Source organism: Tiliqua scincoides, chromosome 3, assembly GCF_035046505.1.
Source record: "Tiliqua scincoides isolate rTilSci1 chromosome 3, rTilSci1.hap2, whole genome shotgun sequence".
NCBI classification, from domain to species: Eukaryota; Metazoa; Chordata; class Lepidosauria; order Squamata; family Scincidae; genus Tiliqua; species Tiliqua scincoides.
The window spans coordinates 197,564,836-197,581,288 of NC_089823.1; positions in this window are offsets into that span (position 1 = coordinate 197,564,836).

The following is a 16,453-nucleotide window of genomic DNA, read 5'->3' on the forward strand; positions in this document are numbered from 1 at the left end:
ATGTCAGATCCAGCCGGCTGCTTTCCATCATCAGACTAGTGTTTTCCATGAAACATGGAAAATTCTCAGTGTTTAAAATATCATGACTGAAGTATACCTGTATTGTTTTGCTTTAAAGAATTATTCTCTTATTTGCTCCTTTACCAAAAAGAAACCCAAAAACCTTTAAAGGCATATCCTTGTTGGTTAATAACCTTTAAAATGTATTGATTTTCTTTCACACTTTACAGCTTTTGCATTTGACAATTCTTTTCGATACCCAGAAGGTGTCTAAATTCAAAATAGTGTCAATAGTCTAAATCCAACTATTTCATATAATAGCTACATAGCCCATCCCTTTGATATGCACAGCAAGATGTTTCTTCCCTATTAAATCTTTTCTTTCTTTTTAAACAGCCATGTATGCCAAGCTCCATCTGGATGGGAAGCAGAATTCAATTTAAAAAAAAACAAAAAACCAACAACAACCCTGAAACCTGGCATTTTTCAAACCGTTATTTGTTAAATAAAAGCACCTGCAAAGCGTTGTGTACCTGAGATAAAACAGAGAAAAGTCTGCAAATTTTGTGTTAAACAGAGATCAAAGGTAAATAAGGTAAAAGCTTTCCTGTGCAATCTAAATGAAAGGTCCTGACATTTGGAAAAATGTAAATAGCAGTGTACGCTTTGGGACTGAGATAGAAAATAGAGATTGAATGGAGACGGAAGATGGAGACAACAGCACAGAATGATCATACTATTATTATAGACATCAGAAGTTTTATCTGGAAGTCAATAATTTCACACCTCGATATTCTATTAGGAACTTAATTCTTCCCCTCATTGCTTTTCCTCCTCCAGCTTTACATTACTTCCTGTGGTCTCCCGATACGCTCCTGCATTCCATTCCATACTCTGTGGAGTTCAGTGATTGGATTGAAGCATATTTCTGGAGGGCTATTTATTTATTATGGATGCCAGTGTGGCCTCTCCTGTAGTTCTCTCTGAACCCAAAAACTCCAAACTTTCAAACAACAGAAAAATCAAGGGACGGCTCAGACAATACTTTCATTGTCCAAATGGCTCCATGCTGACTAACGACAATTGTGGTCCTGATGTATGCATGCCCTGGCCCCTCCCTTTGCTTCATGGTTGCTTTCCCTGATCAATTGGAGAGTCATGCAAACCACCACTCTACAAGTGCTTCTAAACGTACTAGTTAAGGAAATTGAGGAGTACTGTATGTGTATCAGAATAGTTCGTCTGAAACACATCCCCTCTGCATGATTGACAAAAGTAACCAGTGTGGGCCCAGTCAGTCATCCAAACCTGCCAGAGTGTGTCAGAACTTGGTTAGTGGTTTGTTGACCAATTTGAACCTCTAAGGTTGCTTCTCTGTGGTTCTCTAGCCAGGAGTCATCACAGATAAAGTTCATGTCATCTGAAATTCGGTCCTTTCCAATGAAATTAGTTTGCACATTCACCGACTTTTGCATCATCAAAGGCTGCTTTGCCCTCACATACCTGTTTACCATGCATGCTGTCTGGTAGCTAGATATGTGAATGCACTCCTGCTGCAAAGTGTTGCACCCGAGGTGATGATGGGACAGTATCATCTGGTGATTGTCTATGCATATGCAAGTCATACCTGAAATTTCCAGGAAACAAGTGATGGATATACATGTGTGAATCAACCTTTGAAGACTAACAGATGAATGGTTAAACATGGTGGAAAAAGTTGCATTTATGATAATGTGAGATAGCAGGAAAGGCCTATGGACCAGACTGGACAGCACTCCTCTTGGATCTAGCCAACACACATGAAGAGTAGTGGAAACACACTGGCTCTCCCCACCAACCCGCATGCTTGTCTCACCACCAGCCACATGGAGCATCACATTCAAATACAATCTACCCACATAAAGTCCACAAAACTCCAAATGATGTGTAGTATCCTTAATTTTTATCTGGAAATGCAATCATGTGTTGGATTTCACATGCGTAGATGGTTTTCAAAGGTTTTGCCTTTGCATGGATATCTGGGGAAGCTGGAGGTAAGGCAGGCACCTCAAGAGGACAGGGAAAGCAGGCAGACTCTCATTCTCCTCTGATCATGTTACATTCATAAGGTGATAATTATGAATGTGTGAACCTGATCCAAGTCTACAGTCATCAATTACAGAGAACAATTAACCACAGTCCAGTGCAGAATTAATTGCACTTAAGCCCATTGAAATAAATTACTTAAAGGGTGCTTAATTCATTGTTGTTTCAAGTGATGTACCTGAAATGTGTGAACCAGCCCATTAATTAAAAATTATATCAATGAATCTCTTGAATCAACTTCTCAAAAACCATGGCATTGATTCTAAGTTATGATCACTGAATGACACATGGAACTGTGACTTCTTTTTGGTGAATTCTGGATGCTGAGCCTTCAGCACTTATTCATGTTTTAAGCTTATCGACACAACACTAATGTTTAAAACCTAGGTTAGTGGTTCCCAAACTGTTGGTTGGGACCCACTGGCAGGTTGCAACCTGATTTTTGGTGGGTCCCTGTCTTGCCACAATTCCTCCCCACTGGGTATCGTGCCCGCTTTAGGCTGGTTAGTTTCCCTCATTTAAATCACCAGGGCAGCCAGCACACATAAGAGTCAGATCCCAGTTCAATAAATGAAGATTGCCAAATCAGAGTCCAGAAACAATATGCCAGGTCACAGTCCAGGTAAGTTCCTCTCATCTCCTTCAAACATTCACTCCTCCTACAACCCACACCACTTCCTGTCGCAGGTGCTCTTTATATCCTGAGGGATCTCATTGCCTCTTAGTGGCTGCAGCTGTGCAGCACACCCTTTGCAGAAAGGCCTTAACACTTAAAGGGGCCACTGCAGACACCACATTCTACCAGATCTTCTGTAGTTCTTGCCAGATCTTTTGTGGTTCCCATACAGTCCCCAAAGGGTAATGGAAAGATCAGATAACTAATTGCCTCAAACCCTGAGACTGTTCAAAAATCAGATACCATAACTGCTAATTACCCTGCAAAGAGCTCAGCTCCTGCAGTTTGCAAGCATGTGTAAATATAGGGAGATAAATGTTTGAAGGTGTTTTTCTGATTATTATAAATAAATAAAATATTATTTCTTTCTAGATCTCCTTTTCTGTCTGAAACCTTTATTGGCATATCAACACAACACAATTAAGACATATTTTACAATTGTCGCAACAACTTGCATACCGACCCAACAACTTAAAAACAAGATACCAGAATTATTTAAATTCTGACAACGTTATTTTAAGAATCTCAGATAAATAACCAGCAACAGCTGCGGTTAAAGAGTCACAAACATCACTCATGAACCTAGAGCGGGTAATATCAGAAGGGGTTAGGTCAGGAGAAATCCAAGAATTTAAATAATGATTACGAATGTCAAGATGAACTGGACAAAAAAAGAGTATATGAAACAAAAAATCAGGTGACTCATGACAAAAGAGACAGAGCCTTTTTTCCCGTGGAATGTTAAAAAAATGGCCAGAATGAACTGCCGAGGGGAAGATGTTAAAACGAGCTAACATAAAGGCTCGCCTATGTAATGGATTGATTAATGTATAAAAATAATTTGATACATGATTAAAGGATGGGGCCAAGCCAAAAGAAAGAGGGAAACAAATAGGGTTAAGATTAATACTTAAATAATTAAATTCAAATGCTAAAAGCTTGTCTTTTATCAATGAGTATGCTCTTGTAAGACTCAAATCTGCCAAGGATTCTAAAGAGAGATCAAGAGAAACAAGTTTATTTTCAATCAACCGAAACCAAGGAGAAGAATAAGAATCGCTTAACAAATCATATAAAAAAGAACCTGAATGAGAATTTAAAAACAATTTAAGCCAATATTTAAAGGTAAGTAACCAGGCTGTAGTTGATGGTAAATGAATACCTAATTCTAGGATAATTGTGGATACCCGAATTAAATTTGGGATCCCTAGAATTCTGCGAAAAAAAGATGTTGCAATCTGGTCAATATCCTTGTTAATTGCTTTAATCCAAATTGGAACACCATAAAACAAATGGGAGAGAATTTTGGACTGAAAGATCTGGATAGCAGCTGGAACATATTGATTACCTTCATTGTAAAAAAAATTTTAATATTGCTTTAAGTTGAGGGGAAAGAGACGAAATGATAGCTTTCTTATGAAGAGACCAAGAAAGTTTGTAATGAAAAATAAGACCTAAATATTTATACGACTGGACTTGTTTATATATGTTTGGACCTATCGTCCATGTTACAGGGGACCAAGAACGGGAAAACACCATAATTTGAGTTTTGTTCAAATTAATTGTTAGGTCATTTAGTTTGCAGTACTCCTGAAATGTAGCCAAGATGCAGTGAAGTCCCGATTTAGTTAAGGATAATAGTACTGCATCATCTGCATATAAAAGAGTAAAGACAGGGACCCCATTTAAAACCGGAGTAGAATGAATAGAAGAAGAAAGAAAAGAAGGTAAATCGGATAAAAATAAATTAAATAATAAAGGAGCAAGAATACAACCCTGGCGGACACCATTGTGAATAGGGAATCTGTCAGAGAGAGTATTAGAATTTGGAATTCGAACCTGACAAAAATTCTGGGAATGTAATTGGCGTAACAAAAATAATAATCGCAGATCTATTCCCCATTTGAGTAGTTTGGTCCATAAAAGGTCTCGGTTCACGGAATCAAAAGCACCTTGAAGATCAACAAAGGCAACAAAAAGGTTAGCTTTATTATAAATGAAATACTTCTCAGCTAAATGAGTCAATGTAAAAATATGGTCAAGGGTAGAAGCTCCTGCCCGAAAACCAATCTGTTCCTTTCCAGGGAGGTTTTTAGAGGTTGCCCAGGAAGAGAGTTTTGTTAAAATGTACTTTGAATACAATTTCCCAATATTAGATAATAAACTTATTGGGCGAAAATTTGAAGGTAATGAAGGATCACCTTTTTTATAAACTGGAATAAGGATGGATGACAACCAGGCATCGGGAAAACAACCAGTGGAATTAACCAAAGTAAAAAAAGATGCAAGTGGTTCAGCCCACCATTTGGGATTATTAGTCAAAGTCTCATTCAAAATGTTATCGGCCCAGGAGCTTTACCAGGTTTTAAAGAAAGAATTAACTCATGTATTTCATCGGGGGAAACTGGAGGCCATTCCAAAAGATCCTGTGGAACATTATTAGAGGAAAAAATTGGAGTCAGAGATGAAAATTTTTTTGAAAAAAAATCAACCCAAGTAGCTGCAGAAATAGATGGAAACAAATTTGAGATTGAGCGGGTTGATCTGGAGACTAAAGACCAGAAGGCCTTATGATTATGAGAAATAATTGCAGAATATAATTGATCCCACTTACGCAGGGCGTACTGATGTCTTTTCTCATCAAATAAATCATAGCATGATCTGCGCAAATAAAAGTAATCTCTTAAAAAAGATGGGATTGGATGGGAGCGAATGAAAAAAAAAGGGAACGTATTTGTTTCTTTAATTGCCAACAGTCAGCATCAAACCAAGAATTATGGTTAGAAGGGGCTCTGAATGACTGAGAGGGACTAGAGAAACTAAGAAAATTAATGAGAATCAATTAAAGCATTATAATCTCTTATAGCTGAGGATGGGGAAGAAAGGGAAAAAAGATTACTAATAAGAACAGTAGTCTCCGGGAGACGAGTCCACTGAGAAAAAGCTTGTTGTGAAATAGAAGACCATTTATAAGAACGACTGGTGTTAACAGAAAGTGAAGAAGAATAAGGGACATCATAGGGAAAAGAAAATGTTAATATAAGTGGAAGATGATCTCCCTCAGAACGATGGCCCACTGAGAAGTCAGAAAGAAAAGGTAAGAGATCAGGGGAAACAAGGGCATAATCAATAACACTCGGGCCTCTCACTGAAAAATGGGTAAACTCTCCTGAGGAATCATTACCTCTAGAACCATTTAATGTAACTACATTAGCAGAAGCACATAGATCAATAAAGGAAGCAGCATAACTATTAAAAGATAAATCTTTGGAAACCCTTGGAAAATGAAACCAAGGGGGGATTTGCTCATCCGATAACCAATTCATGTGCTGAGCGAGCGCAGTATTACTGGGGCCTATTCTAGTATTAAGGTCTCCTATTATTATCAACAGAGCAGAAGGAAAAGCTTTTAAATTATCTTCTATAAGTTTTTCAAGAGATTCCCATAGATTAGAAAGAGTAATAGCAGCAGGGGGGATATACACATTGAACAACAAAATCTTAAAAAGATTAATCTGTAAAAGAAAAATTTGAAAATACACAGATTGAGTTGGAATATGAGAAAAGGAAAAAGGAAATGATAACTTTACAAAACAGCAGAGTCCAACACGTGGACGTCCCAAGATGTTGGTTTTGAAAGCAGGTAAGTGATAGGGAACATAACCAGGGATGGTCGAAGAAGACAAAGACCATGTCTCTTGAAATAAAATTATATCAAAAGTTTTCAGATAACAGATGAAATCTTTATCTGAAGCTTTTCTGGACCACCCCGAAATGTTCCAGGAGATTAAAGTAATAGTCATAACATTATGCAAAGAAGAAGAACAACAACAATCAGTTAGTCAACAATTAGAAGAAGGAACGATATAACTTTTAGGAGAAGCTTGAGGATCATAAGAAACCTCTAGCTGGTTTATGGTTGGAATAGGGGAGGTGTTCTGGATATCTAAAGGAAGTCCAGATGTAAAATTGTTACTCACAGTATTATTTAACAGACTAGATCCAGTAAAATCGAAATTTAGAGGTGGGGGATATTGGGAAGTTGCATCAATTAAACGAAAAGAATCAGTTAAAGAAGTTTTCTTAATAATACAGGTAGGAAAAAGGGATGTATGTGGAAGGGGTATAGGATTAGGATTAGGGGAAACAGCTGGAGGAGATAAAGCATCATTTAAAACCATAAAATCAGAAGGGATTTCTAAATTCGACATAATAGGCATTAAAGGAGGCTGACTGGAGCAAGGATCATTCGACCCTACAGAAGAAATGGACAACAATTTTTTTTTTTTTTTTGAACATACAATTTCTGGTTTAGCAGCCTCCAAAGGGCAAGGAAGGGGAAATACTTTGGAAGCAGACAGAGAACAATCCAAAAGAGGAATAGAAAAGGAACAGTTCTTTGGCGAGCAGGGAGACTGTACTGTCGCAGGAACGTCCATATTTCCTCCCTGAAGAGAAGTTTTAAATGGAACCAGTTTAGTTATGGTGGAATCACGAAAATAACGATGAGCAGATATACCTACTTCCTGAAGAGATCTAGTGGAAGCAAATAAAAGTCTCGGAATATATGAAGAACGAAATTCCAGGAGGAGATGAAGAGGGCGACGAAACGAAGATAAATGAACAAGATTCCGTAAATCAACCTTAAAAACAGGAATATTCAGCAGGGTAGCTAGATGTCTTCTGGCCAAATAGATTGTTGACCAGACTGGGTGCCTCCTGGGTGCCAGTTGATCGAAAGATAGCACAGCAGCAGAAGCTTGATAGACAAGTTGGCTTGAATGTTCCATCGGAATTGCAGAGGCGAACTTAGGATGAGATGTTAAGGATAAAGCAGAGTGTCTCGTCTCCAATGCAAATTGATGAAGATTATTAACAAAAAAGTTTGATAACTGGGAAATCATTTGGTGTTGCTCCTTTAAGAGGCTTGATATATGGGAAGTCTGAGAAAATATAGAAGATACTGCCTGGGCCGTCAATTGGGAATATTCCTTAAGCTTCTTGAATAATTCACAAGGCTTTCCATCAATCATTTGTGCACTCCCCTCAGACTGAGCTGGCTGCTGAGTTTCTAAAGTTTCCAGCAAAGGTTGTTCTTTCGAAACGGGAGACACAGGCTGGAAAAACTCTTGCAGAGAAGGCTGGCTCAAAGGAAGTTCTTTAGAGATAGGAATGTAGGAGGACATAAACTTCTCTAATTTAGTTTGTTTCAAAGAAGGTAATGATGGCTCAAGGTCGGGACTTGTCGGAGACAAAGCTCTTTTACGCCTCATTTGGAGAGATTAATTAACCGCAGTTATACAAACAGTTGAGCTCTGCACAAAAAAATGGCGGCCAGATAACTTCCAACTGACGGAAACAATCTCAAGGACGAAGCATAACAAACTTGCACATTTGAAGTCAATAAAGCAAAAAAAGTGCTGGGAAGAAGTTCCTTAGTTCACGAGTAATCAAAACAAAACAAAAAACTCTCTAATTTGGCAAGGAAAATTTAAAACAGAGTACTGTTACCGGAGCTCCAAATTCCAACGTCCTGTGGCTTGGACTCTCCCACGACCGTCATATCCTAGATCTCCTTTTTTAAATTCTGGTAAACCTATGTGGATCCCAACAGAGAGTAATTTTAAAAAGTGGGTCCCTGTTTTAAAAACTTTGGGAACCACTCACCTAAATATATGTTGCCCTTCCTTGTTACAGCTGATGGAGCAACTGCTCAAACTGCATTCTATACCCATCTAATGTTTATTTTTGCCCTTTGCAGTCTGCTTACCAAGTGTCTCAACCAAGATGTAGTCAAGAGGGAGCAGGGGAGAAGCCATGAACCTCTGAGATTTTTTGTACAGCAGGAGCAGTGATGTCAATCAGCAAGAATGCTAAGGTACCACCTTTGAAACTAGTTTCAAAATTACTTTAGCTGAGAAGCAGCCAGCTCAACAAGAGACAAACTGAAACATTTTCCTAGGGACACTTGTAAGTGTGTAGGCCATTGTCCTTACTGACCTGCAGTATGTAGCTCATGCTACTTTAACAGCCAAATCCTACTGAAACTCCTATGCAGTGGTGTGGGCACAGGCTATACTGCATCCTTTGAGAGAATTTTGGCTGCTAGAAGTCTCCATTTGTCCCTTTGCTCCAGGGTAAGTCCCATCAGCAACTATGGGTCAAATTGGACCTGTGCCAGTTATATCACTGGTACAAGTCCTCATTGACCTGTGCAGGCAAATCAGGCTTGGGAAGGGAGTTTGGATTTGGCAGGCACCACCGCCACCAAGCCTGTCCTTTCCTGGGACTGATCTGCCCACCCCCTGCCTCACCTCCACCCTGTTCTGCCCTCCCCCCAAACCATTCCATCCCTTGTGCTGGGCTTACCTGCTCCAGAAGGCCTCCAGACAACCACTAGCCCACACAGGAAAGCTCTTCCTGCCAGTATGCCAGCAGTTTGTACTACCCCAAACCATTTTGCGGCTGCTTTGTGGCAGCCTGTACCAAGGGAATGTGCTAATCTTCAACAGGATTGGGCCATAAGGCTACAACCCAATACAAAATTACCAGGAAGTAGGCCCAACTGAACACAGTAGAACTTACTTCTGAATAAACATGCCTAGTAACATGGGGCTATAATGATCAAAACCTCTTCTTTCCCTAGACTGGGAATTGTGCAGTGCTTGTAATAGAAAGAGCGCCTTTAAGCATGTGCAGAATGCCATGGTTTCCCCACTGAAAAACCTAAGTGAGTCTCCACACCACCCATGGATAGGGGGAATAGCGACCATGTGAGAAACCAACATGCATGATTTCCAGAGTCAAGTTGAGTCCCAGAAGCTCTCATTTAAATACTAAGTCACACCACATGGCAAAAGATCTTGAAGCAATTCTTCTTTTTTTAAAGAGAACACTTGTATTTTCTTTGCCAAGAACCAGAACAACAAATATATCAAAGCTTGTAAAAATGTCAGGGAACACTTGCTTCTGGTTGCATGCATTTTTTTAAAATCATTTTTTAACAACCATTCAACCTTTCAAAAACCAAGCCATGTCTTCTGATAAACTTGAAAGACTTAATTGTTTCAGCCATATGGACAACAGAAGGGTTTGATTTGAGCCCACTAGAGCTTAGCATTAGTACCTCTGTTCATGCAAAGGCATAGTCCTGGGAATGTGAAGGAATAAGCAGTGATGCTTCAGATCATTATTAATTGAACTCAGCTCAGAAATTAAATCCGGCAGGTTCATAATGCTCACCTCCAATGCAAAACAAACACTATAATCCAAATGTTCTTTTTTTTTTTCTTTTTAATTAATTTTTTAATTATTTTCCAAAATAAGAACAACAAATATAAACAAACACATAACAAACAAACTCAATACACAACACACACAAAAACACAAAAACATACTGTTAAAGGGTGCAGGCAATCATATATCAATATATCTAATCAATCAATACATATCTTCTAGTCTTGTTCCTCTTCTAGTTTAACCTCTTAATATCATTTATCTATCATATCATATCCTGTATAATATATTATGTATACAATATATTCATCTAAATGCCCTATTTTATACATCTACAACTCCATTTTCAAAAAGCCTAAAATGGTCTCCATTGCTCTATCTGTGTTGGTTTACGCTGTTGATCCAAAATCTCTGTAAGCCTATCCATTTCCGCCACATTCATTATTTTCTCTGTTAATTCATCTTTCGTTGGAATATAATCCAAATGTTCTTCACTGGCTGCTACTTTAATCTGATCTGGGGCCAGTTTGATCAAAACTGAATGGAAGTAAGCAAATTCAGTGCCTCTCGCTCCTTCCTCCCTCTGTGATGACTGTGTGCCAGACATTAGAAGCACTAGGAATTGTAGTTTTTTCCATCTTTACTGACCCTTTTGGCAGATATGCCCCTGCTCAAAAGGAACTTGACCTTTTGGATGCTGTGCTGCAATTTTCTAGCTCTCCTCCCTGCAGGGAAGTGAGGAATGCAATGTAATATAAATGTCCAGCTTCTGCAACCCTAGCATGGGAGGTGTGCAGATGACATGTGGTTGATTCTTTTACCTTTCCTGATTTCTGCAACTCTGGCCAAATTTTCCCCAAAGAAAGCAATCTCATTTCTGTAATTGTACACATCAGTGTTTCTCAACCAGTGGTACGGATACCATCAGTGGTACCTGAGGTGGTGCCTGGGGTCTGGTGCTACTCACAGGATCTCTGGGCACCTGCTGACCCGCATCGAGATCAGGAATGCGACACAACAAACAGTAGGAAACTCAGCTCAGCTCAGCAGGTAGAGTTCCGAAACATGTTTTTCCACTCTCAAAAAGCCCTCCCATCCACTCTGAGCCTGTTATGGGTGTTTGTCACATTGCATCTGGCCTCCCAGCCCAGAAGTCACTGGCGATGATGTCACTGCCAGTTACTTCCGGTAGTACTTCGAATAGGTGATCCATGTGAAATGGTACAGCTGAGGACAAACATTGAGAAACACTGGTATATATCATGTGACATTTCTTTCTCCTCCCATCCACCGCACACCCTTGCCCCTGAATAAAAGACTGAGACAAGCCAACTACTTCAGAGATTTCAGGGCCAGTATATGGCATGTGAAGAAAGAAAGAAAGAAAGAAAGAGAGAGAGAGAGAGAGAGAGAATTCTGCACAGCATGTGTTGGATAAATTAATGTAGCCTCCAGAGCCATGATTTGTCTGCTCCCCGAAGAGCTATAATGAGATGTGACTCTGAAGGAGAAGGTACACAGTGAAGCAGGAGGCGGGCTTGGGTTAATATATGCAAATTGACTGGCATGTAAATTACCACAAAGTTAAAAATAATCCATTGCATAAGGAGGAAGCCCATTTTAAAAGCGTTGTTCATTCATTCATTAAACTCTGTCCTTAGACCCCTTAGTGTTTTTTTTTTTCCTTTGTCTTTTAAGTTGTCACTTTCCTGAAAGTTTGCAAACTTTGGATTTCTTTCTTACATGCTGTCGCTGCTGTTATGGAAATTGGCAAAGCTAGCGTTCGTTCACTAGCCTGTCTTTCCTTTTTGAACCTTATCTTTGCTTTCCTTCCTTTCTCGAACAAGCAGAGGTTATCTACCTTTTTCTTACAGGCAGCCTTAAATTAGAATTCCCATATGATGGCAGAAGCAACTCCAGAATCATGAAAATTTCAAAGCCAAAATTCAATACAAGTGATTTATAAAATTGCTTTCTACCCAAGTGATTGCTTCTGTGTTTTCTATCACTAGAATGAAAGAGGACAGAGGACAGTGCCTGACAACTTTCCACGCTGCATGGGTGCATATGCCCATGAAATACAGGATATGTAAATATATCCCTTGAACCAATCTCTCAATAACCATACCACTGGCGTTAAGCCATTTTTAAAAACAAGGAATTTAAGACTTCATTTTCTGTGTGCCCTGGATGCTGAGCCTTCAGCACTTATTCCCATCAGATGTTAGATCAATCTTCACAATAATGAGACTCTAAAAGCTTGTTATATGTCACCTGTCCCATGGATCTGGCTGGATTCCTGATGGCTCTGGGGGATTTTACATTTCCATAGTTTGTGCTTCTGCCAAATCTCTGATCAAACTCTGGAATGGGTAAATGACTCAGGCCACTGACACAATCACACATGTGTGTCCACTTTCATGTGCTGAGGCTAAATTGGCTCCCTTATTCCCTGGGGACGTGATCCAACAAAGTGGGGGGAAAGATACCTATAGTAATGGTGGAGGAAAACTCACAGAATAGAAGCTACAACTGATCTTAGGACTACCCTTGATGGTGACAACAGTAGTCTCATGTTTCCACCACCACTGTGTCTGCAAAGAGTCATTAACAGCGCAATCCTAACTTGCGATGGAACAGGCAAGCTGACGAGCCTGCACTGTATCCAGCACAAGTTTTGGGCTGGCTTTGGCTTGGCCTGAGGCAAGGGGAAATAATTCTTCCCCTTGCACTGCAGTGGCCCCAGTGGATCTACTTGGAACTGTGCCACCTTAAGAGGTGGTGCAAACCCAAGCAGCCCAGAGCTGCCCCAGGCTGCCCAGGAATGGGGCTAGGATCCGGCATCAGTGCCGGATCCTGGCCCCATCCCCCGCTTCCCCATTGCCCAGCCATGCTCGCTACCTGCCCTCCCCTTCTCCAAAATGCTTCCTCCTCACCCTCCCAAACCCCTGTGCTGGCCTAAAAAGGCTGGCGCATACTTACCAGGCCCAGGGCTTGCATCTGCACAGGGAGGCTGGCGCGCATCACCAGCCTCCCAAACTCACAAGTTGGTGCAAATATGCCTTATGGTACATTTGCAACAGTCCAAGGGCGTGTTTGGATTATGCCCTTAATTGTGTTGTTCCAGGTACTCAGGTGGAATATGAGTTTTATGGCCCTTAGAGAGGGGTGGAGAATTTTTACTTTATGGCCCTTAGAGAGGGGTGGAGGATTGTTTAGTGGCCCAATGTGAGTGGTTTGTATTACACTGTGGGGATAAGGTCACTTGCATCTATTCCAGTATGAACTCCACACTAAGAGCCTGTTGAGGTATCTTTGGCTATTGTTTGCCCACTTGTTATGAATCTGAGACAATGTGCCAAATGTTACCCCTGCCTACTGCATGACTCGTGACATCATCTCTCCCTTGCCATTTCTGCTGCTCGTCTTGGTGATTATGGAGCACCCCCTCCACCCGCCCACCAATATCATGTTGTTCAGTTTTGAAAAGGAGAGGGGATGGAGCACAAGAGGGGAGAGTGTCTCCCCACCATTCTCCTTTCCTCCACTTCCTCCTTTTCAAATATGAGCAGTATGGCTGTTATGTATGCAAGTTATGCAGGATCAAAATCCTACATAACTAATTGGCTCAGACTTATTACTGGTCAATGAGGTGAGGGATTGAAATCCTACCATCTGATTGGGCCTCTATTTAATGTTCAACTTCACCAATCGTGGGAAGTCTGGGTGGAGCTAAAGCGTATAAAAGCCAGGGGTGTTTGCCTTGTGTCAGATTCATTCATTGCCAGGTCCAGTTCTGAAGAAGGAATAAATGTATTGAGCTGTTATCTCTATGCCTTCCTTTTTTCGCATGGACCCACTATATAACTTGGCAGCAGTATTTAGGTGTTGCAGGGGCTCCCATATCACCCTCCCATCCTCTGACCATCCACTGCCTGAAGCAACTGTTGAGCAACTTAAGAACATAAGAACAGCCCCACTGGATCAGGCCATAGGCCCATCTAGTCCAGCTTCCTGTATCTCACAGCGGCCCACCAAATGCCCCAGGGAGCACACCAGATAACAAGAGACCTGCATCATGGTGCCCTCCCTTGCATCTGGCATTCTGACATAACCCATTTCTAAAATCAGGAGGTTGCACATACACATCATGGCTTGTACCCCATAATGGATTTTTCCTCCCGAAACTTGTCCAATCCCCTTTTAAAGGCGCCCAGGCCAGTCACCATCACCACATCCTGTGGCAAGGAGTTCCACAGACTGACCACATGCTGAGTAAAGAAATATTTTCTTTTGTCTGTTCTAACTCTCCAACACTCAATTTTAGTGGATGTCCCCTGGTTCTGGTGTTATGTGAGAATGTAAAGAGCATCTCCCTATCCACTCTGTCCATTCCCTGCATAATTTTGTATGTCTCAATCATGTCCCCCCTCAGGCGCCTCTTTTCTAGACTGAAAAGGCCCAAACGCCGTAGCCTTTCCTCATAAGGAAGGTGCCCCAGCCCCGTAATCATCTTAGTTGCTCTCTTTTGCACCTTTTCCATTTCCACTATGTCTTTTTTGAGATGCGGCGACCAGAACTGGACACAATACTCCAGGTGTGGCCCTACCATAGATTTGTACAACGGCATTATAATATTAGCCATTTTGTTCTCAATACCCTTCCTAATGATCCCAAGCATAGAATTGGCCTTCTTCACTGCCGCCGCACATTGGGTCGACACTTTCATCGACCTGTCCACCACCACCCCAAGATCTCTCTCCTGATCTATCACAGACAGCTCAGAACCCATCAGCCTATATCTAAAGTTTTGATTTTTTGCCCCAATGTGCATGACTTTACACTTACTGACATTGAAGCACATCTGCCATTTTGCTGCCCATTCTGCCAGTCTGGAGAGATCCTTCTGGAGCTCCTCACAATCACTTCTGGTCTTCACCACTCGGAAAAGTTTGGTGTCGTCTGCAAACTTTGCAACCTCACTGCTCTTGTCTTCACCTTATTGGACTGCATTCTCAGAGGTGTGGCTGGCGGAACAACTGTGAGACCCTTCTCTCTAGCGGAACTCAGAATGTGAAATTCAATGCTCTAGAGGTTTGTTGAGTCTCCATTTTAACTGATTTTCAACAACTTTTGAAGACCAGGCATGTTTCACACATTTCTTTTGGTTGGCTGTTATGGAATTTTTCTCTTTATTTCCTTGCTCACTATTTGCTTTGGATTGTGTTATTTGACTTTTTACCATTTTTATTTCAGATTATGATTTATTGTGTAAACTGCCTTGAGCATTTTTTAAACGGCAGGGTAAAAAAAACATTCCTCTGACTAAAAATGTATGTATACTCCATCATGTGTGCCTATGATTTGGCTATCTTCCCTACCTACCTGCAAATATTCTATTTAATTCAAAGGCTGAAAGACTCCCACACCAAGAGAAATTGGCCCAGACAAAGATATCTCCTTGGCTATTTTGTATCTGAAATTTCATAGGACACCATCAGCTCCAGCCATAATTTCAGAGCTCTGTTCTTTTAAAATATACCACCACCATCTACCAGCCAGATGGTGACAGTGAGATGCTACGTTAGCACATCTCTGCCTCACCTGCTAATAAGCGAGGGATTTTATTGCTATACCAGTTAATTCCATCTCTCTTGGGAAAGCCTTTCTTCTGTCCTGCGTGTGATAAGAGCTGTTAAATTCATATGGAGACTAAAGGAGCCTAATTACAGCAATTAGCATTACTAATTTTATTTCAACTATAACCCTAAATCAGTGCACAAATAGAACTTCCTGCTCACAAACATCAGGTTCCTGATTTAAGAGAAGAAAGTGGTGAAATCAGGAATTTAGTCCGAGCCATTTAAAACTGGATTTGTACACACAGAGCGAATAAGTCCAATTTTAAACAGAATCAGACAGTCAAATGCTATCCCCCCTCCATTTACCAAGGAATTCTCTTCAACGTATGAGATGGAAATAAGTAGCTGTGTTTCACATTAACTGACACTGGCGTGTCCTATTAAGGATTCTGTACATACTAACAAATAGCTGAGTTCTTTGTGCACTACCCAAAGAACACTTGAAACAACAAACATGGGAGAAAGGGCCACTAACAAGTTGCAGACAATACAGAAGGAGAGACTGAGACCTGTTGTGCGGAGGCTGGAACATCAAGAGGCACTTGCTAGATGAATGTCTGCTGGATGCATCCCTGCCCAGCCCAATGTTGAGCTGAAAAACCAATGCAACATGTTAATTAATTAATTAGCATGGAGCCTAATTAGCAATGCCAGCAGAAAATACTAGACTGTCCAAAATCCTTAATGCTTACATGCTACAAAAATTAAAGTGCCCATCTCAATGTCCAATATCGCATGCTTTTTGGTGCAAGAAGGGAAAACACAAGCACCTTAATGTGCCGGACCTGCTGCAGAGGTGGTCCCTCCTCCCCCC